This window comes from Anguilla rostrata, chromosome 8 (assembly GCF_018555375.3).
Source record: "Anguilla rostrata isolate EN2019 chromosome 8, ASM1855537v3, whole genome shotgun sequence".
Lineage (NCBI taxonomy): Eukaryota > Metazoa > Chordata > Actinopteri > Anguilliformes > Anguillidae > Anguilla > Anguilla rostrata.
Genome location: NC_057940.1, coordinates 50,572,578 through 50,597,083, shown reverse-complemented (window position 1 = coordinate 50,597,083; position 24,506 = coordinate 50,572,578). Strand labels below are relative to the sequence as shown.

Genomic DNA, 24,506 nt, shown 5'->3' with positions numbered 1-24,506 from the left:
AAAAAGTGTTTGTTCTTTGGTTTGTTATTTAATAAATCAGCCAGTGTTAACTGAATTCTGTTCTACCTAAATTAATTTTTTTGTAAACACACAGGAGGCCTAATACTTTTGCCCTGTACTGCATATATAGTGATCTCCATGATGTTTGGGACAAAGCCATATTTTTCCTTGATTTGGCTCTGTACCCCTTAATTTTAGATTTGTAATCAATTCATATGTGGTTAAAGCTGAGATTCTTTGCTTTTATTAAAGCATATTTTATTACATTTGGGTTTCAACATGTAGAGATGACAGCACTTCTTATACATAGCCCCTCATCCCCCCTGTTTCACATATGGGGGGGGGGGGGTTGCATCATGAGCAGCTTCTTTCCTTTCTTTCCATCACTTTCATAAAAGTTAACACTTGTCTCATCTGTTTGTTTTTAAGCAAACTAACTCTCTAACTCTTTCTGGTCTTTATGTTTAAAGTCAGTTTGAAGTTGGTTAAATTGTACTTTATTGAACCCTGTGGGGAAATGTGTCTCAGCATTTGACCCATCCTAGCTTCGTGGGAGCAGTTTTTTTTGGTGTGTGGGAATACCCACACCTGGGGAAACCTGGGAAACCGTGTGAGAACATGCAAGCATAGGGAGGAAGCTCTTTGAGGTTATACTTGCGTCGTCATCCCATTATGATAGTCTTTGAAACATCTAGGCCTACGTCCTGGAGAGTGTTCTTGATCTCTTCAACAGACGAAAAGAAGTTTTCACACCTGAAAGTATTCTGTCATCCACTGCAGTGGTCTCCCATGGTCTACCATGTTGTTTGCTTTTGGTGAGCTCACCAGTACGTTCCGGCTTCATAACAAGCATTCAAACAGTTGATTTTGAGACACCCACTATTTTGAGGAATGTCTCTGATTGACTTAGTCTGATTTCCCAGCCTCATGATGACCTGCTTTATAGGCATTGACACTTCTTTGGTCCTCATTTAGAGAGACAACAGCAACATACTCCAAATGCAAAATGAATGCCACAACGCAGTCGGCCAAGAAACAACTGTGCAGCCAATTGTCAAATTACTTCCAGTACCCGAAAATATGGATGAGGTGGGGGGATTTGACTACGTATAAAAAGGTTTGAATTCCTACACAGATCACCCAATGTGGGTGTAAATGTCCTCAAATTAGAGCAGAGAGTCTTCACTTTAATCTCATGTCTATTGCCTGATTTCAAATCCAATATGACATTCTTTGAAGTGCATTCCACTACATAACTGGATTTTCTGGTTTTTTACAGAACGCAGGTAGCTTCACATTCGCAACAAGCATGAAGCGTGGTTGGACTTCAAGCAAAACTAGGCTGACTATTGATATGCAGAGATAATCCTGTTCAGGATGTGGCTGCAGGATTAATCTATCTCATCAGCCGTTGTATGTTGTATGTTAGCTATCAAATATGGTATCCTTCCTTACCTTTAAGAAAACTTGCCATAACACAAGCTGTTTTTGAAGCGACTGCCATCTTTGTTCTTTAAGAGTCAGAGCAAAACAGGAAGTGGGTTGTTAAGGTTTTGTATTTTACGCCCAAATGGCAATCATATTTCAATCCGGCTAACCTGTGATGCATCTGCCAACAAAGTGTAAATGTAATGTGGTTAAGTCTTATTCGGATACAATCTAGATAAGTCATTTGAAATGACCAGGTGAAAATGGGGTCTTTGAGAACAGGTCACATACTCCATATGAATTTGACTCATCAGTGCTATGCACACATGTCCCAGTTGACACATGAATACTAATCCTCAAGTCTTTGGAGAGTATATCATTCTTTTGCTAACTTTTTTTATTTTTGGTCAGCAGGGAAAATCCAGCCCAGCTGGAAACCATTATGAGAGCACACTGTGTACATTGGGGGTTTTCAACCATTTCTGATCCATGGACCCCCACCCAGGCTCAAAGGCGGAGTAGAGGGTGTGATCTCAGACCCATGGTGGTACCTTTGCGAACCCCCTGTGGACCACAGGCCTCCAGTTGTAAACCCAGGAAGTGCACACTTCCACACTGTATCTTAGTACAGCCTGCAGTTCACTACTGGCCTCTAGATGGTGCCCCAGCAGTATTTAATGGCAGCGTTACAGGCCAATGTTCAATGTGCATGTGAGCTTTATACAGTATGTGTATATATATATACATACACACACAGTGTATGTATATATATATATATATATATATATAGACTGTGATGCTTTCACTTTCATTTAATCAAGTCTATCTGCAATTGACCCTCTTGCATATTACACAATACACAAATGTTGAGGGGGGATTTAGAAATATATTATTATTGAAATACATATTAATATCATATTTGGCATTATATTTTTGAACTAAGACTGTACAGAGCTAACAGGTGGTTTCTATCTCTCATCCAGAAGTGGTGGCTAAGAGGTGGAACCAGGTCATGGGAGTGTGTATGACGGGTGTTGAATAAGCAGTGTGAGCATGCAGAAGTAATCAATTCTGAGATGCATTCATTAACAACAAAATCAATTTGTCTCCCATATTGCCTTCACTGTATATGTTCCCACTGATGAGTATTTTCATGTGTAATCAATGACTTGTTAGGAAATTATAAAAAATGACAAGTTTTTTTTAACCATCTTTGTATGAATTTGTGAGTTTTTTAAACCATCTCTTTATGAAAAAATCTGTACAGAAATTAAAGCCAAATAATAATAAATAATAATAAAGAAATCAGACAAATAATTTTTTGCACAATTCATTCTTCTCAGTATTGTTTTTTATAAGACTCCAGGAGTTGGGAGAAAAAGGTTTGAGACAGGAACTGTAAATAATCAGTATTCTTTATTCTGCATAAGAGAAATCAGTTGACACAATAAAGATGCGTGTCCAAATTCCACAGAGATGCAGTCCCTCTGGGCATTTATAACATATCGCATCAGTAGTATAACATATCACATGTAGTCATATCACATCATTCGGTATTTGCCTTCAGCTCAGCCAATCATCATTTATTATGTTTGCTGGTCACCCAAATAAGGTCAACATGGTCAGATTTACTGCTTCCCCTCCCATCTGAACTACAATAATAGTAATTAGGAACAATGGATAATATTGATTAATATAAATTAATTATGTTAAGAAAATACACACATATGTAAAATGTAACATTTAACTCCAACATCTGCCTTTTAAACACATATGAATATAATGAATATAGGCTTTACAATCAATAAAAAGTTAACATGTCAGGTCTCACTCATTTAAGATGGCTCGACTGGCCTGATCTTTAATTATTGTATATAGTTACAGCATTAGCCAATCACCACTCATTAGATTATACTGGACACCCAAATAAGGTCAAGAAGGTCAGATTTATTGTTTTCGAGAGTAAGCTTGGGCAGAACTCCCTCTCCAGCCCAGCCCTCCTCCCATATAAACTACAGGATTTGAGTTATTTTATTAGTTAATATGAGTAAATATACACACAAACATATAGAATATAAGTCGCTCTGACATTTTCACCCAAACGATCTTCCCTTTAAGTATATTTGGATATAATGAATATTAGTTTCAAAGGAAAAAAATTAAAAAGTCAGGTCTCGCTCATTTTAAGATGGCTTGACCGGCATATTGCTTGAGTGTTACTTTATTTCACTACAGCAGTGTGATGTGGTTATTGCATCATATCCTAACACATGAAACAGAGCTTTTTAAGTGTTATTGCATGAATAATCTTCAATGTCATGTCTGATAGTAATTTTAAAAAGTCATTGTGGAACACCGGTAAAGAGGTATTGCATCATTACTGCAGCTTTTTGTGTGCTTGAGGAATATGTGTGCAAACCCAACAATCAGACACATTGATGATGTCAGCATATTGCGGAGAGGTCTGGTAGTTGGTGTTTCCCAGGAGGTTTTGCCTCTGATGATTGACAGGCGCTTGTGTCTCGGCATTCAGGAGGATCCAGAGAGTCATTCCTCCACCGAGGCAACTTCTTGCTCTGAGGCAACAGTGGCTCCCTGCATAAATTAATAATCCCCTCAGATAATCCCAGACCTGTGAAATTTTCCTTGACCCTTGTTGCTGGGCTGTCTTTGGGTCTGAACAGAAGGCTGGTCATTGCAGTCCACCGAGGACGAGAGTTCCTAATGGTTGGGACAGCGGTCCGCTTAATATAATCGGGCTGATGCAAAGAATGGGCATGTGAGCATTGAGGTCGCCAAGTGTGTAAGATACAGGGTGAGCAGAGCTGGGGTGAGTGGACAGCCATGGCACAGCTGTATGCAGTCAAGTTCATTGTCCTGTTTCTGTTACTGTTCCTGGTCCAAGTCCTGGTTCTGGTCCTTGGCCTGGTCCTGTTGCTGTTCTTGTTCCTGTTCCTAGTCCCAGTCCTTATACTTTTACTGTTCCTGTTCCTATTTATGGTCCTGTTACTGCTACTGTTCCTGTTCCTGGTCCTGGTCTTGTGACTGTTCCTGGTCCTGTTACTATTCCTTTTCCTGATCCTGGTCCTGGGTCTGATCCTCTCAGCAGCTTATCAAAGATGGTGGAATCAAGAAAGGGATCTTCTAGTGCTTTTATTTGTCCTTTTATTGCCTTCTCCAGCAAAGACCACTTTACCCACAGTTCTTCTCCAAGGTGAATCACTATCAGAGCTTTGATGTTGCACTCTTTCTTTTCTGTTTGCTCTGTCATTTCTTTAAAATGTTTCTAGACTGCAAACAAATGATTCTTTGGCACTGTTATTCTAACCAATTTTTGTAATTTCTACAAGAAAACATAATTTTTCTTGTATGTGTCATCCTTTATTCAATGTGTTACTTGCTATTTTGTTGTCCGTTAACTGTCTTCAAACAAATAAGTAAATTTGATCGATAATACTCAGTAATATTTACAATATTATTTTAAACTTTCTGAGAGTTCTGTGTGGCACAGCAACAGTGAGAATGAAATAGCGAAATAAATGTTGAATTAGCCCTACACTTGCCAACCATTTAAGTGTTACAGTAGTATATTGTATGTTAGCAATAGCCTTCGTGTAGATTGTTGTCCAGCTGAATGTTAATTAGCACCAGCGAGTAGTTTGCTATGCGCGAATATGACTTCCCTTGCATTGTGCTTATTGAAAGTGTCTTTCTCGCTCTTAAAACAGCGTGTGTGTGTGTATAAAGAGAAAGTTGCGAGTTAGGAAAATCAGATGCATGGATCACCCTCAGACTGCAGCAAGAAATGGTAGAATGTGAGCTTCCATCAAATTACATAAAACAGTTAATTTGAGTATTTTTAAACTGTTTTAGTATTCTAAAATATTAAGTTGTGTTTACATAATTTAGTTCAGTATCGCTTACAATATAACAAATATGAATTTATAACAGGCAAATAAGTAAGCTTTACTTATTGACTGTGAGAATGATAAGGTTTACAGATGACAGTTTAATATTTAGCTAAAGTTAAATTTACTAAAAAAAAATGAAATGCTCACTATCATCGTCATCAGCAGCAGCAGCAGCAGCAGTAGCGGTAGTAGCAGTAGCAGCAGTAATAGCATCATCATTATTACCATCTAGATATGCATGCAATAGTTTATTCACGATATTGTCGGTGTCTGATCCGCAGCAATCTGATCATTATCACTAGCATCGTCTTCTTCACCATCATGTTGTGGTCATCATCATGACTATAGGGCAGATCAGCAGCAGCATCAGCAATAGCAAAAGCAGCACAAGCAGCATGAACACTAGCATCTGTAGCAGCATCAACAGCAGTTTTAGAAGCAGCGTTAGCAGCTTTGGCAGCAGCATCAGCAGCACCAGCAGCTTCAGCAGCTTCAGCAGCTCTAGCAGCAGCATAAGCAGCATCAAAAGCAGCATCATCAGCAGCTTTAGCATCTTCAGCAGCTCTAGCAGCAGCAGCTCTAGCAGCAGCAGCTTTAGCAGCAGCAGCTTTATCAGCAGCAGTATCAGCAGCATCAGCAGCATCAGCAGCACGATCAGCAGCATCAGCAGCAGCAGCAGCAGCATCATCAGCAGTATCAACAGCAGCATCAGCACCAGCAGCAGCAGCAGCAGCAGTAATAACATCATCATCATTATTACTACCTTGAGACATATGAGATATTTTATTCATAATATCGGTCTCTGATTTAAGCTGAAGAAAGACAGGTTTATGGTCTGAGTACCCTTTAGTCTTGACAAGGATTTTACATTTTTCGACTTGCTGCATAGACTCTCTCTTTATGAAGATGTAATCTAACCTGGACCCGGTCTTATTTTGATGGTATGTGTATTGTATCGTCTCTGGGTGCTTTTCTCTCCAGACATCCACAAGGTCAAGGTGTGTTATCATTTTCTGTACACTTCTCCTCCTATCATCATGTTTCTTGTTTGGTTGTGTTGAATTCTTGTCCAAGACTGGGTTGAAAACAGTGTTGAAGTCTCCTACAATCACCAACTCTCCTTCAGTATTCCTCGTTAAGTATTTTCTGAGTCTGTCCAAAGCAGCTTCGTCTTGCCGATGGTGGTATATGCTCACAATGGTGTAAAGCTGGCCTAGTAGTTTACATTTCACTACAATGTAATCTCCTGTATGAGCTAATTTTTTATTTAACAGCTGAAAACCAATGTCCTTTCGAATGAGAATGGCAACTCCTTTGCTGTATGCGTCAATCTTTGTGTAGAAATGCTCCCATTCTTTGAAAGTGCGAAATACATTAGTGTCTTTTCGTCTAATGTGAGTCTCCTGAAGACAAATAATGTTAACATTCTGCTTTTCGGCTATCCCAGCGATGGCATCTAATTTCTTTGCTCTTTTGGTTCCTTTTGTAATCCCACTTATATTCCAGGACATTAGACATACCGGCTTGATCGCTGGCTGCGTTGCGCTTGTTCCTGGCTGCATTGTGTCTGGAGTTACATTGGAGTTGCCCGGATTCATAATTCACACAGTAGAGTTTCTCTGCTTCAAATGTCAAATGCAGTAGAGTTCCTCTGCTTCAGATGCCACATACAGTAGTGTTCCTCTGCTTCAGACGTCACAAAAGTTTCTCTTTTTTCAGATCTCACTCTATCACTTCAGCTTAGTGCCTTGCCTGTGTGAAATAGCAGGCCTGTGTAAGACAAATATGAGGTATGTTATTAAAAGGAAATTTTTGCATCTGGTCTCCTGAAGAAATGCATTGGCCGTGCTATAGCCCTGTTTATTTACACAGGGCTGGGGCTTTGTCATTTGGTTTTGAGGGTGATAAAAGGGGTTTATAATCTGCAGTCACAGCTGCTGTGCATGCAGATGTGTACCGTATGTCACATACTGTACGTTTCCGTCATACATTATGAGAACATCTATTATCAAACAGTAGAATTGTGTCATTTCAGGACTGTGTTAGAATCTTAAATTGAGGCAGGAAATCCCAGATGAACAGCCCGTCTAGTGCAATCTGGGTTTGGTACCCTTTATGACACACAGAAGATTCCTTATGCCTGCTGTTCATTCACTGTTCTATGAAAATATGATATGAGAGCCTGGTGCCATAAATCCAAACCAATAATAGAGCAAATATGCTTGTATAGATGTAATGTCTATCAAAAACATTCATAGTAGCCAGTAGTGTGAGCTGTGTTGGATTCCTTCAGACAACACTGTTCAATGTTGTTCATGTCAGTCATTGTTCATGTCAATTATAGCACGATACTATGCAAAGAGTGTAAGAGCTTGTTTATTGATTAAGATGTCTTCCATTTTAATCAAAGTGTAGATTTCCCTGGCAACTGTGTACCTCAGCACTGGACAAAAACAGTCAAAAAGTTGATTTTTTTTACCATTGTTACGTTTCTTTGGGTGACCATTGTATCCTTTCTGTTGTTGTTTCCGTCTTTTCTGAGCTTGGCAGTTTGGAGATTCACTCAGGGGTGGGGGAGGTTGAACAGGAAATGGAAGTGCTGCTCACTCCAGAACACTCTGAAATGGAGTCCAGGCAGTTGAGCATCTTTCGGTTACACCAAAACTGCCATGGTAGGACTAAGCCAATTGCAGACTCTCAGTCATACTGTAGTTGGGTATTGTTATTCTCCAAACCCATATAAGCATCATCTAAGCTACAAAGGACATCAAAGCAAATATCATTGGACTGCTGAATACACTATTTAGTATCCCCAGAAATAATTAATGAATTTGATTTATTTATTTATTTTAAATACTGCTTAACTATTTTGTACAGTTTAATACACTTTAATATGGAAGAAAAAGGCCAGGCAGAAAATGCATACTATAACTGACTATTATAGCAACAGGAAGAATGCATTTTACCACCCACTGCAGTGCAGATATTTGTTTCAAAATCATATATTATTGTATATACTATTAACTATGTACTATTGTGATTGATTAGAAGCATTTCTCAGTACTGCGGTCACTACTTCAAAACTTGTTACACAGTTTGCACAACAACAGTCAATGTGGACCAGACTGTGAATGATGACTTTTCATTGATTTGAAACAAAATTCATTCAATGACCACGACTATTAATGTTCTTGAATTCACTCAAATTCAACCTCAAGCAGAACTATATACATATCTGCAACCCATTTCGCAAAAGTTTATGTACTCTTTAGAAAACCGTAAGATTTACGCTCAAGACCTAACATACAATATTAGCCTATATACAGCATTTCCCCTGCTGTACTGAGGCACCAGCAGCACAGAGCCATATCGAATTTCAAGCGCTAAATGGTTACACTCATTTACTTTCACTTTTAAGTGATCTTGTGATGTAACGTCTTAAAAGTTGTTGTTAGTTATTTCAGGAGGCATTATGGGAGTCTACTGTGGTGTCGATTGTTTCCCCACACATTTGTAGCAACTGGTAAACAAATACGAGTGATGGATGACTGACTTTATGGTATGCGTGAACAAGATGTTGGCACCAACATCGGTGAATCAGCTGAGATGCGAATCAGCCTGTAGAAACGTTCCAACAATCGGCAGTGTGGGTGCTCGCCTGTTTGTGCCTGTGTGTGCCCATGCAACATTGAGTCTCTCTCTCTCCCACACACACACACACACACACACACATACACACATATAATGCTGATGTAGCAATCCCTCCTGCTAATTGAAAGCAATGCGATTCTAGACCACTGACTTAGAATTTTGAAAAAAATAAACATTCCTAAAACTGTACTCTTCAAAGAGTAAAATAACTGTTGGGTGTCATTTTTATGTTTTGAAATCATATATCAAAAAAACTTTTCTTTTTTCCCACAAATTCTTTAGCATTGAGAATTTCTCACTTAACATAAAACTGACCAACATTGTCAGTTGTTATGTGTGGGGCAGTCACTGGATTAAAATATTTCCAACAATTATTTCCCCCCATGTCTGGCTTCTACAAATATTATAAAGACAAGAAACATTGGTTAAATATCAGTGCAAATTTGCACTGTACCACAGAACCAGATGTGTACTTACAGAGAATAAGATTGTATTTGAATACTCACTGGTCCTTCAGCTCTGTACCTGCAGCTCCTTCTCACCAATCAGGCATTAGATTCTTCAGTAGGCTACCAAGGTGAAAACTCAGTGCTTTACCTCATTGGTTTGGTTAATAACACTGCGAAATTGGCTGCCGCTGTTTTGTTTTATACTGTACTGCAAAAACATCTTATGAAAAAATTGCACATACTGTACCACCCAGTTTTGTCTTCAAGCACATCACGTCATGAAACCATTTGACACAATAATGCAGATCTGCTGGTTTAATTCAGAGGTACACACAGAGCCAACACACGGTGAAAGAATTAGAAAATAAAGGTGAACAGACAAAAGAATGTAAAATAATAAAGGCGTGATGTTTTGTTTGGTGACATGTATGAGAATCCGTATTTTGTGTCACGCCTTCACTAATTAGAGTAGCCTCTAGCTCCAAAAAATATTTTTCATATTTCTTACATTTAAACAAAGACTTTACAGGATACTTATTCAACACAAACCATTCTCTCACTCCTCGCTGCCTCAAGCCACCTTTACTAAAATTTTGCTTTTAAAAGATTTTATCAGTGTTCTCACAATTATAGCTTGACAGCTTCTACCTTTGCAATCTGTACCTCCCTACCTTTTTCACTCTCGAACTTGCCTGCCTCCCAGGTTCTTAGTTTAAATAATCTGGTGCTACCCTAAACATAAGCTGGCCCAGTGCAGTAGTACCCCTCTGGCTCAGGTCTGTCATGCTTGTACAGGTCACCCAGCACCAAAAGGAGTCCCAATGCCTCATTAACATGCCTATTTTATTTGTACAGCACTTTTCATGGAAAACTGTCGCAAACACACAGGGTAACAGATGGAAAATTGGGTAAAAATAAGGATAAAAACCAGGACTAACCCCCCAAAAAGCAAGTGAGGTAGAAACTCCACACTGGAAAGAAAAACGAAAAAAAATTGAACATACTGTACCTCCCAGTTTCGGCTTTAATTGTATCAGACACATGTCATGAAACCATTTGACACAATAATGCAGATCTGCTGGTTTAATTCAGATGTACACACAGAGCCAACACACGATGTAAGAATTAGAAAATGAAGGTTAACTGACAAAAGAACATAAAACCATAAAGGAGTGGTGTTTTGATTGATGACATGTACGACAATCTGCATTTTGTGTCACACCCCCCTAAAAACCGTTTGACTGAATAATGCCAATCTGCAGGTTTGGTCGGTCAGATGAACAGAGACTGTGCATGCCAGAGGAATGAGAATATAACACATGAAAGAACATGAGATAATTAAGGAGTGGGGTTTTGCATGGTGACACCTATGAGGATCTGTATTTCATAACATGAGAATTATAGAGTCTGAGTTTCATTTTTGTGAAAATAGGTTATATGCAAATAAACGCTAAATTTCTCATTCTTTATATGTGTGTGATGTTAAAACAATGTAAAAGGTTTTATATCAGGGAGTAATTACTGTTTATAAGTAGTGATAAAGCAGATGGAGCTGGAATTAGACTACATGGTCCAATCTGTACAGAAACAACATCCAGGCTTTCAGACTCCAAAATCAGCTGTGTTGCTTTTGTTATGTGATTCTGAGATTCATTCAAAAAAGCAACAAAATTAATTTGTCTCCCATATTCCCATGGCTGAATAAATTACAACCGTTTAGTTTTCCATGTGTAATCAATGACTTGGATTATGATAAAAATAAGGAGAGTCCTGTTTTGAATATCTCTTTATACATTTGTACGATATTTTCAGAAACCCACAAAGTATTTTATGCACAATTAATTCTACTCAATATTGTTTTCATATGTGCAGTACTTTTTTGCTGTTTTACTACTGTCGATAGACTGGCCACAGCTCCTGCATAAAGCAAATAATAATTAAAAGGGAGAAAATAACATTTAAAAACAATCTGTTAATATGCATTTTGGTTTTACTTTTTAATAATTTCATTTTTGAGGAAGTTCAAAATCCAAAAGATAAAATCTGACTTTCAAAAATGAAAAAACAAAAGTGAAAATACTGGCACCAAATTATCCTGTTAGATTGCTCAATGTAGGCTGGGGTGTGGCTAAATCAATGCAATGCACATTTGTAAACTGCACTGTCTATTTTTCCATAGTCTTTCATGTTCACAATCACTGCTTTAAGGCCTGGTCTTCAAAAACCCCCAACGTTTTTGCTTCAACTCATATGACCTGGCAAGCTACTCCACAAAGCCAGTGCTCATATCACCTTTAAATGTTCACATGTCTCATTAGTAAAAAAACAACAACCTCAGAACACAGCTTTAATATTTCAAGTTGTTCAGTTCTGTACCAAATAGCCAATCATCTCCAGAGTCACCATCTCTCAGCTCCTCTAAGTTGGAACTGCTCCTAAAGATGAAGTCTTTTTTTAAAAAAAGATTCTCCTTTCGCAAACATAGGGGAGAGTCGCCATAACTGCAACGCTTAATAAATGTAACGTGGTCAATAACTTAATGTACAATGGCGCTCCAAAAAACATTTCTGGTTTGTACATGTGCAATTCAGTCCTCTACTGCCTCCCAAAGAAAGGGAGCAATGTGATAGCTTTTTTTTCTGTTCCTCTCCCTTACAGCTTTATTCATCCACCAGGTAGACTGTTTTTTGAACATACTTTTTTGACATTTTCCTTACCCAGAAATTTCAACTATGTCATAGCCCCCACTAATCAGAGTAGCCTCCAGCTCCAAAAAACTATTTTTTATATTTCTTACATTTAAACAAAGACTTTTCAGACTATTACTTCAACACATCCTGTTCCCTAACTCCTCATGTCATGCTTGTACAGGTCACTCAGTCCCAAAAGGAGTCCCAGTGCCCCATAAATGTGTCTATTTTATTTCTACAGCACTTTTTATGATAAACTGCCACAAAGACATTTCACAGAGTAACAGAAGGAAAATTGGGCAAAAACCAGGACTAAACCCCCAAAAAGCAAGTGGGGTAAAAACTCCCCAGTGGGAAGAAAAACACTCAAACGGTGGCGAGAGAAAATTCCCCAATGGGAAGAAATCTCGAGAGGAACCTGGCTATAGTAGGGGAGCCCATTCTCAGCTGGCTGGCCTGGTGTAGAGGTAAATGGATGTACCAGAAATGTAATAAGGGGTCTATCATTACAAATAATCAAATAAGTCAAATTAAATTTGGCATGCATTTTAGAGAACTAAAAATATCCCACAATGCACTGTAATATTGTGTAAACAGCCGTAATCACTACGATGCTTTGCAAACTGTCTGCAAAGCTATTTTATCTTTATTATATGCGTACATGTACAGGCAATGTAATGCATCAATGAACGAGGAAGGCAAACTCAGTGGGCAGAGTCAGAAACATTTGCAAATAGATCATTATCACACCAATGAATAAAGAACCAGCTAGATGGTATGTTGAAGGTTTTGCGACAGACATGTAGCCCAGGTGTCAACGCTGAATGATGACAGAAGAGAAGGTCTGCTGATCAAATTCATTGTTTAAGTATGTTATTTAGTTCCCTACATGTAAATTCACTAGATTAGACGTCAGGGAGTAGTGAGCCGTTTCAGACACTGCTATTGCCTCCAGGAGGGACATCTAACTTTTTTATAATACTGGGTCATGTGATCTGTGATGTCACTTCCTCTACATATTACCTCTTATCCATTTTGTGCTCAACGGACTTCAGTATCCAATGAGTCCCTGGATGAGGCCTGGGTTAGAAGGAATCCTATCTGTATCTTTTGTTAGTTGAGTGAGAATCCAGGTAAGTGGGTGAAGAAGAAGGATGCATGTAAATATCAAATGGGAGGAAATTGCTGCCCTATGAGAAAAAATCAGTTCCAGTTCTGGAATATCTGAAATTCATATCAGCATTAGACAACAAAAATCAATGTCAATATCCAACTAGTTAAAATCAGTGGTGATATTAGGTGAAATAAGAATTAATTTCTGCCCTTCATGAAAAATCTTTCAGTAAGGAGTCTGTATTTTTGATAATCTCTCACCATGACCAGCTAACACTCGCTACCAAGTGTGCAGAACCTGTTCAGCAGAGCTGAATTTGGTTATTGTTTCAACAGGTGAGGACTTGTGGGTGCAAGACAGAGAAATTCTGTGTAACTGTACATAACTTGAACAGTCAGGTGCTTGCTTGTTAAGGCTGTGGAAACCTGTATAACTGGGTGTGTGCTCTACTAGACTGGTTAGGCTTGAAGTATAGGATTTATATGAAATTATTGGAAGTGCATTGATCAACATAACTCTGGATTTTCTGGGGCCTGCCTCAGTGTTGGACTCCTCCAATGGTCGACACATATCAGAAGGATTCTTGGAATGCATAGCTTTCATTGGATGAAGGGTTGCAGTTTAAGCTGTGACTGTGGTGACAGTGCAGTATCTTGGTTTTTACTCTAGTTGGTGGAAAAGGCTGTAAAAAGGGAATCTGTGAAAGAAACCGTAGCCCCTGTACTGAGCTGATTCTCTGCTCCTGTTTGTACATTCTCTTATTTTGTGGACAGTGATAACTTGCAGATGTTTAGATAAGGGAATTAGGACTGTGGTCTTGCAGGGTCCATCGGTGCCTTTTTGATTGATAGACAGTGTCCTTACAGTAGCCAGGGCTGTACATGACATTCTCCTCAAGGGGGCGCCAGAGAGAAGGGTTTGCAACCTCACGGGCAGGGCTAATGAGAAGTTTGGACTGAAAACCTCCCCACATCAGCTCACACTGTGCACTGGATATTCGCAGAGTGTCTTGAGCAGGACAGCAGGAAGCCGAATAAGAGGACATGTTGTGAACAAGTTTTATGGAGCATGGTGTACAGCCTGTGATGACTCACACAGCCCTGCATTCACTTGGTTTTATATGTCGCTCGGGAGAATGGCGCTTGCTAATTGGATGAAATGTAGCTCCGTCTGCACCCAAAGACCCAGGTCCTCTGGACTAAAACCCCAAATAAACGGTAATCCCTCACCCTCCATTGATGGACTCGTGTTTTGTACTGTATGAGCCTTGCTAACTGCCATAGCTGGTGACCTGGGATGAACCCGCCTCCAGACAGTGACATCACAAGCTATTGTACAAGTGAAAGGAAAATGCAAGCCCTGTGAGGCTACATGTATCCACCAGGATCAAACTTCCATCTGGAGCATATGTGTGCACAGATACTTACTGCTGTATGTCTACACCTCCCTTGGTTCATATTAATGGGTGACTGAGGAACTCCCAAGCTTGCAGGACCCAGTATGCTCTCTTCTGGAACAAATCCCCTTTTATCTGGTTTGATCACCAACTGTAAAACCACGTCACCACCGCACAATTGTGTTGTGAGTAGGTTTTGAAAAGTTTGTTGGAGAAAAAAAGATGTGTGTGTAAAAAAAATATTTTTGTACTTTCTTTTCACATTTTAGTGAAGAACTCTTTGTCTTCTGTGAAGATTTGCAATCAGGTTCCTTCTTTTCAATGAAGTGAACGTAATCAATAAACATGGTTGTTGTAAGAGTGTGTGCTTTAATGTGTTTGAGCTGGCCTCTTTGTTACAAAGACATGTCCAAGTGTATAGATGCCAAACATGCCCTAACAGCACAGGACTACATGTCATCCATGTAACACGTATGTTTGTGGCTTTGGGGCCTTGGGGAACATGGGACATGTACAGTAATGCATATGACTGGTTCTGTGCCATTTACACCTGGTTGTTTTATGCATCTTGAGCATCTGGATTATATCCAGATCATGGTTATCCTCATCAGAATGCTGGTGTGAATGCTCTCAAGATGCATTAGGAGCAGATTCAAATTTTATCGCCTAAACAACTTCAGGAGGTGGTCTGCGATGCATTCAAGACAGAAGTTATACAAGTGTGAATGCATCCGTCTCTCCAAGACCCATTTAACTATCAAACCTCCTCCCAAAGAATAAGGTCACATGACGTAGCCTTCCCCTGATACAGAACACAGGTAATCAGTGCGCACAGGTCAAATCTGCCATCCCCACCCACACAAGGGAGCCTCTCAGTCATGACAGTGTTTTAGATCTGCTCACTTTGGCTGTAACATCTTGCCAACCCTTGTAAATAAATCTGGACTGTTGGAACATTATCTCCCTGTGTCTCTGTGCTGGAGGGCCCTGTGGAAAGCCACTTCGGTGGCCTGTGGCAGGCTTGTTTGCACAGTTAGCTATCGAATATGGTATCCTTCCTTAACTTTAAGAAAACTTGCCATACCACAAGCTGTTTTGGAAGCGACTACCATCTTTGTTCTTTGAGAGCCCGAGCAAAACAGGAAGTGGGTTGTTAAGGTTTTGCATTTTACTCCCAAAATGGCAATCAAAATTTCAATCTGGCTAACTTGTGATGCGTCTGACAACAAAGTGTAAATGCAATGTGGTTAAGACTTATTCGGATACAATCTAGATAAGTCATTTGAAATGACCAGGTGAAAATGGGGTGAGTGAGAACATGTCACATACTCCATATTAATTTGACTCATCAGTGCTATGCACACATGTCCCAGTTGACACATATGAATACTGATCCTCAAGTCTTTGGGGAGTATGTCATTCTTTTGGTAACTTTTTTTATTTTTGGTCTGCAGGGAAAATCCAGCCCGGCTGGAAAACATTATGAGAGCTCACTGTGTACATTGGTGGTTTTCAACCATTTCTGATCCATGGAACCCCACCCAGGCTTGGAGGTGGAGTAGAGGGTGTGATCTCAGATCCACGGTGTTACCTTCACAAACCCCCTGTGGACCACAGACCTCCAGTTGTGAACCCAGGAAGTGCACACTTCCACACTGTATCTTCATACAGCCTGCAGTTCAGTGCTGGCCTCTAGATGGCACCTCAGCATTATTTAATGGCACAGACCAATGTTCAATTTGCATGTGAAGTTTATGCAGTATGTGTATTTAGATATATACACACACAGTTTTTATGCTTTTTCATGCTTTTGCTTTCATTCAATCAAGTCTAAAGAAGTATCTGCCATTGACCGCCCTGCACATTACACAAATTGTGAGGGGGGTGGGGGGGGATTAAGAAATATATAATTATTGAAATACCAATATCATATCAATATTATATTTGGCAGTATATTTTTAAGTCAGAAGATGAGTTTGTTGTGTTTTTCAAGTGTAATCAATGACTTGTATGGAAATGATAAAAATGAGGAGAGTTAACCATCTCTTTATGAATTTGTGAGTTTTTTTTAACCATCTCTTTGTGAATACATTTTTACAGAAATTTAGGAAATCGGAGAACCAAATAATTGTTTGCACAATTCATTCTCCTCAGCATTGTTTTTTGTAAGACTCCAGGAGTTGGTAGAAACAGGTCTGTAAACTGTAAATAATCAGTTTTCTTTATTTTGCAGAAGTGGAATCAGTTCACACAACAAAGATGCATGTCCAATTTCCACAGAGGGGCAGTCCCTCTGGGCATTCATAACAGTCATATCACATCACTTGGTTTTTGCATTCAGCTCAGCCAATCATCATTTGTTATGTTCACTGCTCTCCCAAATAAGGCCAATAATGTTAGATTTCCTGGTTCTGAGAGAGAGCTTGGGCAGAACTCCTTCACTAGTCCAGGCCCCCTCCCATCTAAACTACAATGTTATTATTCAGTAACTGTGAACTATGGATAATATTGATTAGTTATGTTAGTAAAAATATAGGCACACACACACATACATATAAATAACCCTGTACCCGAGCGAGGGTAAATGTTGCCGAATAAGAGGCACAGGAAGTTGATTTTTAAAAGTTGATGCTTTCCCCCAAAAAAACCCGTATTGGAATGTATTTACAGTGGGCAGAGCAGAGATATGTCATCTTATCACAGAAACATATAGACATACACATATAACAAAAAACAAAAAAACAACAAAAGATTTCAGGTTGCAAATACTTTCAAGAACACTTAAATTCTTGATAAATTACAATTCAGTTGTTGTATAACCTATGACCTTTTCCACTGAGATCCCACCACAGACTAACTTGGGCCAGGGATCAGAGCTACTATAGTACTGGTACTGGTAGCTCCTCCCTCCAGCCAAACCAACTCATCAATTAATCAATTATCTTTTACTTTTCATATTTCAAAATCCCCATTAAGGCATAATGTGTAATAGAACTTATATTGACCGAACAATGTAAAAATTACAATTGCAAATTTCTCAATTTCCTACTATACTAAAAAGTAACCCAAAACCGCAACTGCCATGGCTCTTCCCAAAAGGAAAGGACTGAGCATGCACCAGAATTATTGTCAAACATTTTAACCCCAACTTTGTCATATATGCAGTCCTTTTTGCTGTTTTACTACTGTCTGGACATTCTGGGAAACAATTTGTCAGCTGCTATATTCTATTCATTCGAATGAAACGCTGAACATTACAGGTTCACTGTTGGTGAATTCTTTGACTGTCGACCTTGTTGGGAAGAATCTACCACATGTTTTTTCTTTTCTCATCAAGTTTGCAACACACAGAGTGAGCAGGCCTGGGGTGCGTGGATGGTCACAGCGCAGCTGTTTATATAATTGGTCCTGGTCCTCATCCTCATCCTCATCCTCTTCCTCATATTCATACTCATCCTGCATTGATCTTCTCAGCAGCTGGTCAATCATGGCGGAATTGATATATTGTCTTATGTTTCCTGGCTTCTGCAGCAAAGACCGCCTTACCTTCAGTATTTCATTGGCTTTGAATGAAAGGCTCATCATGACAGTTTCACCGTAGATGAGAGTTCCTGTTGTCATGCCTGATGGGAAGAGTTCATCTGTTTTCACTTTGCACACTAAGTGTGTGACACACAATTTTAACAGGGCTGTGGTGAGGGGACAGCCATGCTGTAGCTGTTTGCAGTTCTGGTCCAGGTCTGATCTTCTCAACAGCTTGTCAAAGAGAATGGATTTAAGAAGGGGATTGTTCAGTGCTTCTATTGCCTCCTTCAGTAAAGACCACTTTACCTTCTCTTTTCTTCCTAGATGGATCACTAGCAGACTCTTGGTTTTGTCCATTGCCTCTTCTGTTTGTGCTGTCATATCTTTAAAATGCTCCTCCAGGTGCCAGGCCAGTATTGGAGCCACGTGAAAATAGAGATCTGTGTCTGGAGGGGGATCATGGCTGGATGGTGTTGAGGTAAGCTGAAGACAGACAGGTTTATGGTCCGAGTCCTCTACAGTGTCAAGGATCTCACAGGTGTTAACTCGCCACATGGCCTCTTCCTGCATGAAAATGTAATCTAACCTGGACTTGTAATCATTTTTAGAGTAAGTGTATTGTATCTTTGTTCGGTTCATTCTTCTCCAGACATCCACAAGGTGGAAGAATGTAGTCAATTTTGCAATACATTTCCGCCAAGCTTCATGTTTTTTGTTTATGGTTATAGATGTCCTGTCCAAATATGGGTTGAGAGCAGTATTGAAGTCTCCTCCAATCACCAACACACTGTCTGCACTGTTTTGTAGGTGCCGACTGACTTTGTCCCAAATATTTTTTTTTGACTTGTGGCTGTACACATTCACAAGGGTGAAAGGCTGGCCTCGTAGTTCACATTTCACTATGATGTAACATCCAGAATCTTTTATAGATTTCCCACTCAACTTACAATCAATGTCCTTTTTAATGAGGATGGCAACTCCTCTTGTGCATGAATCATTCTTTGTGTAAAATGTGCGCCATTTTTCTAACATGCGAAATACATATCCGTCCTGTGTTCCAATTCGAGTCTCCTGAAGAAATACAATGTCCACATTGTTCTCTTCGGCTGCTTTAGTGACATCAGACACTTTACTCTTAAGCCAATTAATATTCCAGGTCATAAGAGATATCATAGCTGTTTTTCTGGCCATGGCTGCAATACAAGAAAATCTGGACGTCACACACAGTAGAGTTCCCCTGCTTCAAAATTCTCAGACAATGCAGTTCCCCTGCTTCAGAATTTATATGAAGTAGAGATGCCCTGCTTCAAAATTCACACACATTAGTGTTCTCTTGCTTCCAGGTTCAAATACATTTGTTTCTTTGCTTAAGACGTAGTATACAGTAGTTTTCCTGCTTCAGACATCACATACAGTACAGTTTCCCTGCTTCAGATATCATGTACAGTACAGTTCCTCAGCTTCAGACTTAATATATAGTATAGATGTCATGCTTCAAAATTCACATATAGTAGTTCCTTCTCTTCAGACAACATACACAGTACAGTTCCCCTGCTTCAAAATTCTCAGACAATGCAGTTCCCCTGCTTCAGAATTTATATGAAGTAGAGATGCCCTGCTTCAAAATTCACACACATTAGTGTTCTCTTGCTTCCAGGTTCAAATACATTTGTTTCTTTGCTTAAGACGTAGTATACAGTAGTTTTCCTGCTTCAGACATCACATACAGTACAGTTTCCCTGCTTCAGACTTAATATATAGTATAGATGTCATGCTTCAAAATTCACATATAGTAGTTCCTTCTCTTCAGACAACATACACAGTACAGTTCCTCTGCTTCAGACATCACATACAGAAGAATTCCACTGCTTCAGATCTGACTCTCTCATTTCACCTGTGTGAAATAGCAGGCCTGTATAAGAAAAAGATGAGGGATGTCATCAGAAGGCACCTCAGGGTTTTCAATGTATCTGGTCTCCTGTAAAAGTGCATTCTCAGTGCTATAGCCCTGTTTATATACACAGGGCTGCAGCTTTATTATTAAGTCATTCAGTCTGCGGGAGATAAAGGAGCCCTAGATCTGCAGTCATGACTGCTGTGCATGCAGATGTGTACCGTGTGTCACATACTGTAGAATTGCATTATACCCTATGAGAGAATCGGTTATCAAAGGGGCGCATTATCTTATGTTAGGACTGTGTAAGAAACTCAGATTGAGCCTGGAAATCCCAGATAAATTGCCCATCAAGTGCAAAGTGTTCGATACCCATTATGACACAAAATATTCAATTTGCCTGCTGTTCATTCACAGTTCTGTGAAAATATGATTGATTTATTGAGTGCTTGGTGCCATAAATCCAAACCAATAATAGATCAAATATGTTTGTATAGATTTAATGTCTATCTATCACATTAATAGTAGCCAGCAGTGTGAGCTGTGTTGGTTTCCTTCAGACAATGCTGTTCAATGTTGTTCATGTCAGTCATTGTTCAATGATAGCTTGATCCTGTGCAGTATTACAGCAACTTAGCTTGTCGATGTGTGTTGGAGTAATGTAATTTTACTCACCTGCACAGTTGTGAGTACACCTGTAGAGGCCACCAGAGTCCACCGAACCTGAAAGATATGTATCAGATGCTTGAGATAAGCATGTGACTTCCTAAATTTGGACCAATAAGAAACATTTGTGTGCGGATTCATGATCAAACATGGAAAGCCATTTCTTTTTGTCTCCCAGAGAGTGCAAGAGCTTGTTTATTGATTAAGACGTTGTCCGTGTATGAGGCGGTCATTATAGCAGGGCTTCCCCAAGCAAAGTGTAGGTTTCCTTGGCAATTATGTGCCTCAGCACTGGACAAAAACAGTCCAGAAGTTTTTTATTTATTTATTTCTTTATTTTTTTTTTTACCATTGTTGCGTTTCTTTGGGTGACTGTTGTATCCTTTCTGTTGTTGTTTCCCTCTTTTCCGAGCTTGGCAGTTTGGAGATTCACTCAGGGGTGGGGGAGGTTGAACAGGAAATGGAAGTGCTGCTCACTCCAGAACACTCTGAAAAGGAGTCCAGGCAGTTGAGCATCTTTCGGTTACACCAAAACTGCCATGGTAGGACTAAGCCAATTGCAGACTCTCAGTCATACAGTAGTTGGGTATTGTTATTCTCTAAACCCATATAAGCATCATCTAAGCTACATAGGACATCAAAGCAAATGTCATTGGTCTGCTGAATACACTATTTAGTATCCCCAGAAATAATTAATGAATTTGATTTATTTATTTATTTTAAATACTGCTTGTGGCAAATGAGTGCCACCCCTCCTAACCCAAACACACTCACGGGAGACACTGTTTTCAGTTCGTAGCACTTGCGTGCTATTTTATTTAAGCCCGTGGCTTTTTCTTGGTTACAATAAATCACAGCGCTTTTTCTCGCCGTCTTCTCGCCGGCGCTTCTCTCTCTTTCTGCAGCCGACGCTCAAACCACGCCCACTCCACCACACTGCTTAACTATTTTGTACAGTTTAATACACTTTAATATGGAAGAAAAAGGCCAGGCAGAAAATGCATACTATAACTGACTATTATAGCAACAGGAAGAATGCATTTTACCACCCACTGCAGTGCAGATATTTGTTTCAAAATCATATATTATTGTATATACTATTAACTATGTACTATTGTGATTGATTAGAAGCATTTCTCAGTACTGCGGTCACTACTTCAAAACTTGTTACACAGTTTGCACAACAACAGTCAATGTGGACCAGACTGTGAATGATGACTTGTCATTGATTTGAAACAAAATTAATTCAATGACCACGACTATTAATGTTCTTGAATTCACTCAAATTCAACCTCAAGCAGAACTATATACATATCTGCAACCCATTTCGCAAAAGTTTATGTACTCTTTACAAAACCGTAAAATTTACGCTCAAGACCTAACATTCAATATTAGCCTATATACAGCATTTCCCCTGCTGTACTGAGGCACCAGCAGCACAGAGCCATATCGAATTTCAAGCGCTAAATGGTTATACTCATTTACTTTCACTTTTAAGTGATCTTGTGATGTAACGTCTTAAAAGTTGTTGTTAGTTATTTCAGGAGGCATTATGGGAGTCTACTGTGGTGTCGATTGTTTCCCCATACATTTGTAGCAACTGGTAAACAAATACGAGTGATGGATGACTGACTTTATGGTATGCGTGAACGAGATGTTGGCACCAACATCGGTGAATCAGCTGAGATGCGAATCAGCCTGTAGAAACGTTCCAACAATCGGCAGTGTGCGTGCTCGCCTGTTTGTGCCTGTGTGTGCCCATGCAACATTGAGTCTCTCTCTCTCCCACACACAAACACACACACATACACACATAAAATGCTGATGTAGCAATCCCTCCTGCTAATTGAAAGCAATGCGATTCTAGACCACTGACTTAGAATTTTGAAAAAAATAAACATTCCTAAAACTGTACTCTTCAAAGAGTAAAATAACTGTTGGGTGTCATTTTTATGTTTTGAAATCATATATCAAAAAAACTTTTCTTTTTTCCCACAAATTCTTTAGCATTGAGAATTTCTCACTTAACATAAAACTGACCAACATTGTCAGTTGTTATGTGTGGGGCAGTCACTGGATTAAAATATTTCCAACAATTATTTCCCCCCATGTCTGGCTTCTACAAATATTATAAAGACAAGAAACATTGGTTAAATATCAGTGCAAATTTGCACTGTACCACAGAACCAGATGTGTACTTTCAGAGAATAATAAGATTGTATTTGAATACTCACTGGTCCTTCAGCTCTGTACCTGCAGCTCCTTCTCACCAATCAGATATTAGATTCTTCAGTGGGCTACACAGGTGAAAACTCCTTTACCTCCTCAGTTTGGTCAATAACACTGCGGAATTGGCTGCCGCTGTTTTGTTTTATACTGTACTGCAAAAACGTCTTATGAAAAAATTGCACATACTGTACCACCCAGTTTTGTCTTCAAGCACATCACGTCATGAAACCATTTGACACAATAATGCAGATCTGCTGGTTTAATTCAGAGGTACACACAGAGCCAACACACGGTGAAAGAATTAGAAAATAAAGGTGAACAGACAAAAGAATGTAAAATAATAAAGGCGTGATGTTTTGTTTGGTGACATGTATGAGAATCCGTATTTTGTGTCACGCCTCCACTAATCAGAGTAGCCTCTAGCTCCAAAAAATATTTTTCATATTTCTTACATTTAAACAAAGACTTTACAGGATACTTATTCAACACAAACCATTCTCTCACTCCTCGCTGCCTCAAGCCACCTTTACTAAAATTTTGCTTTTAAAAGATTTTATCAGTGTTCTCACAATTATAGCTTGACAGCTTCTACCTTTGCAATCTGTACCTCCCTACCTTTTTCACTCTCGAACTTGCCTGCCTCCCAGGTTCTTAGTTTAAATAATCTGGTGCTACCCTAAACATAAGCTGGCCCAGTGCAGTAGTACCCCTCCGGTTCAGGTCTGTCATGCTTGTACGGGTCACCCAGTACCAAAAGGAGTCCCAATGCCTCATTAACATGCCTATTTTATTTGTATAGCACTTTTCATGGAAAACTGTCACAAACACACAGGGTAACAGATGGAAAATTGGGTAAAAATAAGGATAAAAACCAGGACTAACCCCCCAAAAAGCAAGTGAGGTAGAAACTCCACACTGGAAAGAAAAACGAAAAAAAATTGAACGTACTGTACCTCCCAGTTTCGGCTTTAATTGTATCAGACACATGTCATGAAACCATTTGATACAATAATGCAGATCTGCTGGTTTAATTCAGATGTACACACAGAGCCAACACACGATGTAAGAATTAGAAAATGAAGGTTAACTGACAAAAGAACATAAAACCATAAAGGAGGAGGTGTTTTGATTGATGACATGTGCGACAATCTGCATTTTGTGTCACACCCCCCTAAAAACCGTTTGACTGAATAATGCCAATCTGCAGGTTTGGTCGGTCAGATGAACAGAGACTGTGCATGCCAGAGGAATGAGAATATAACACATGAAAGAACATGAGATAATTAAGGAGTGGGGTTTTGCATGGTGAGACCTATGAGGATCTGTATTTCATAACATGAGAATTATAGAGTCTGAGTTTCATTTTTGTGAAAATAGGTTATATGCAAATAAACGCTAAATTTCTCATTCTTTATATGTGTGTGATGTTAAAACAACGTAAAAAGTTTTATATCAGGGAGTAATTACTGTTTATAAGTAGTGATAAAGCAGATGGAGCTGGAATTAGACTACATGGTCCAATCTGTACAGAAACAACATCCAGGCTTTCAGAC

The 24,506-nt window shown here is 39.3% G+C and overlaps 1 long non-coding RNA gene across 2 annotated transcripts in view; it reads right to left on the bottom strand.

Moving 5' to 3' along the window:
- LOC135261892 (uncharacterized) overlaps nucleotides 1–23,054 on the bottom strand; it is an 82,945-nt gene extending 59,891 nt beyond the window's left edge. Inside the window, exons 1-3 of one of the 2 annotated variants that reach the window (XR_010332054.1) lie at nucleotides 22,959–23,054; nucleotides 21,074–21,212; nucleotides 20,734–20,781 (exon numbers count right to left, since the gene is read on the bottom strand). This is a non-coding gene — a long non-coding RNA (uncharacterized LOC135261892). Of the gene's footprint in view, nucleotides 1–18,158; nucleotides 20,077–20,733; nucleotides 20,782–21,073; nucleotides 21,213–22,958 lie in introns of those variants that run through there. The other variant, XR_010332053.1, reaches the window with a different exon arrangement.
- Between the last annotated feature and the right edge of the window lie 1,452 nt (nucleotides 23,055–24,506).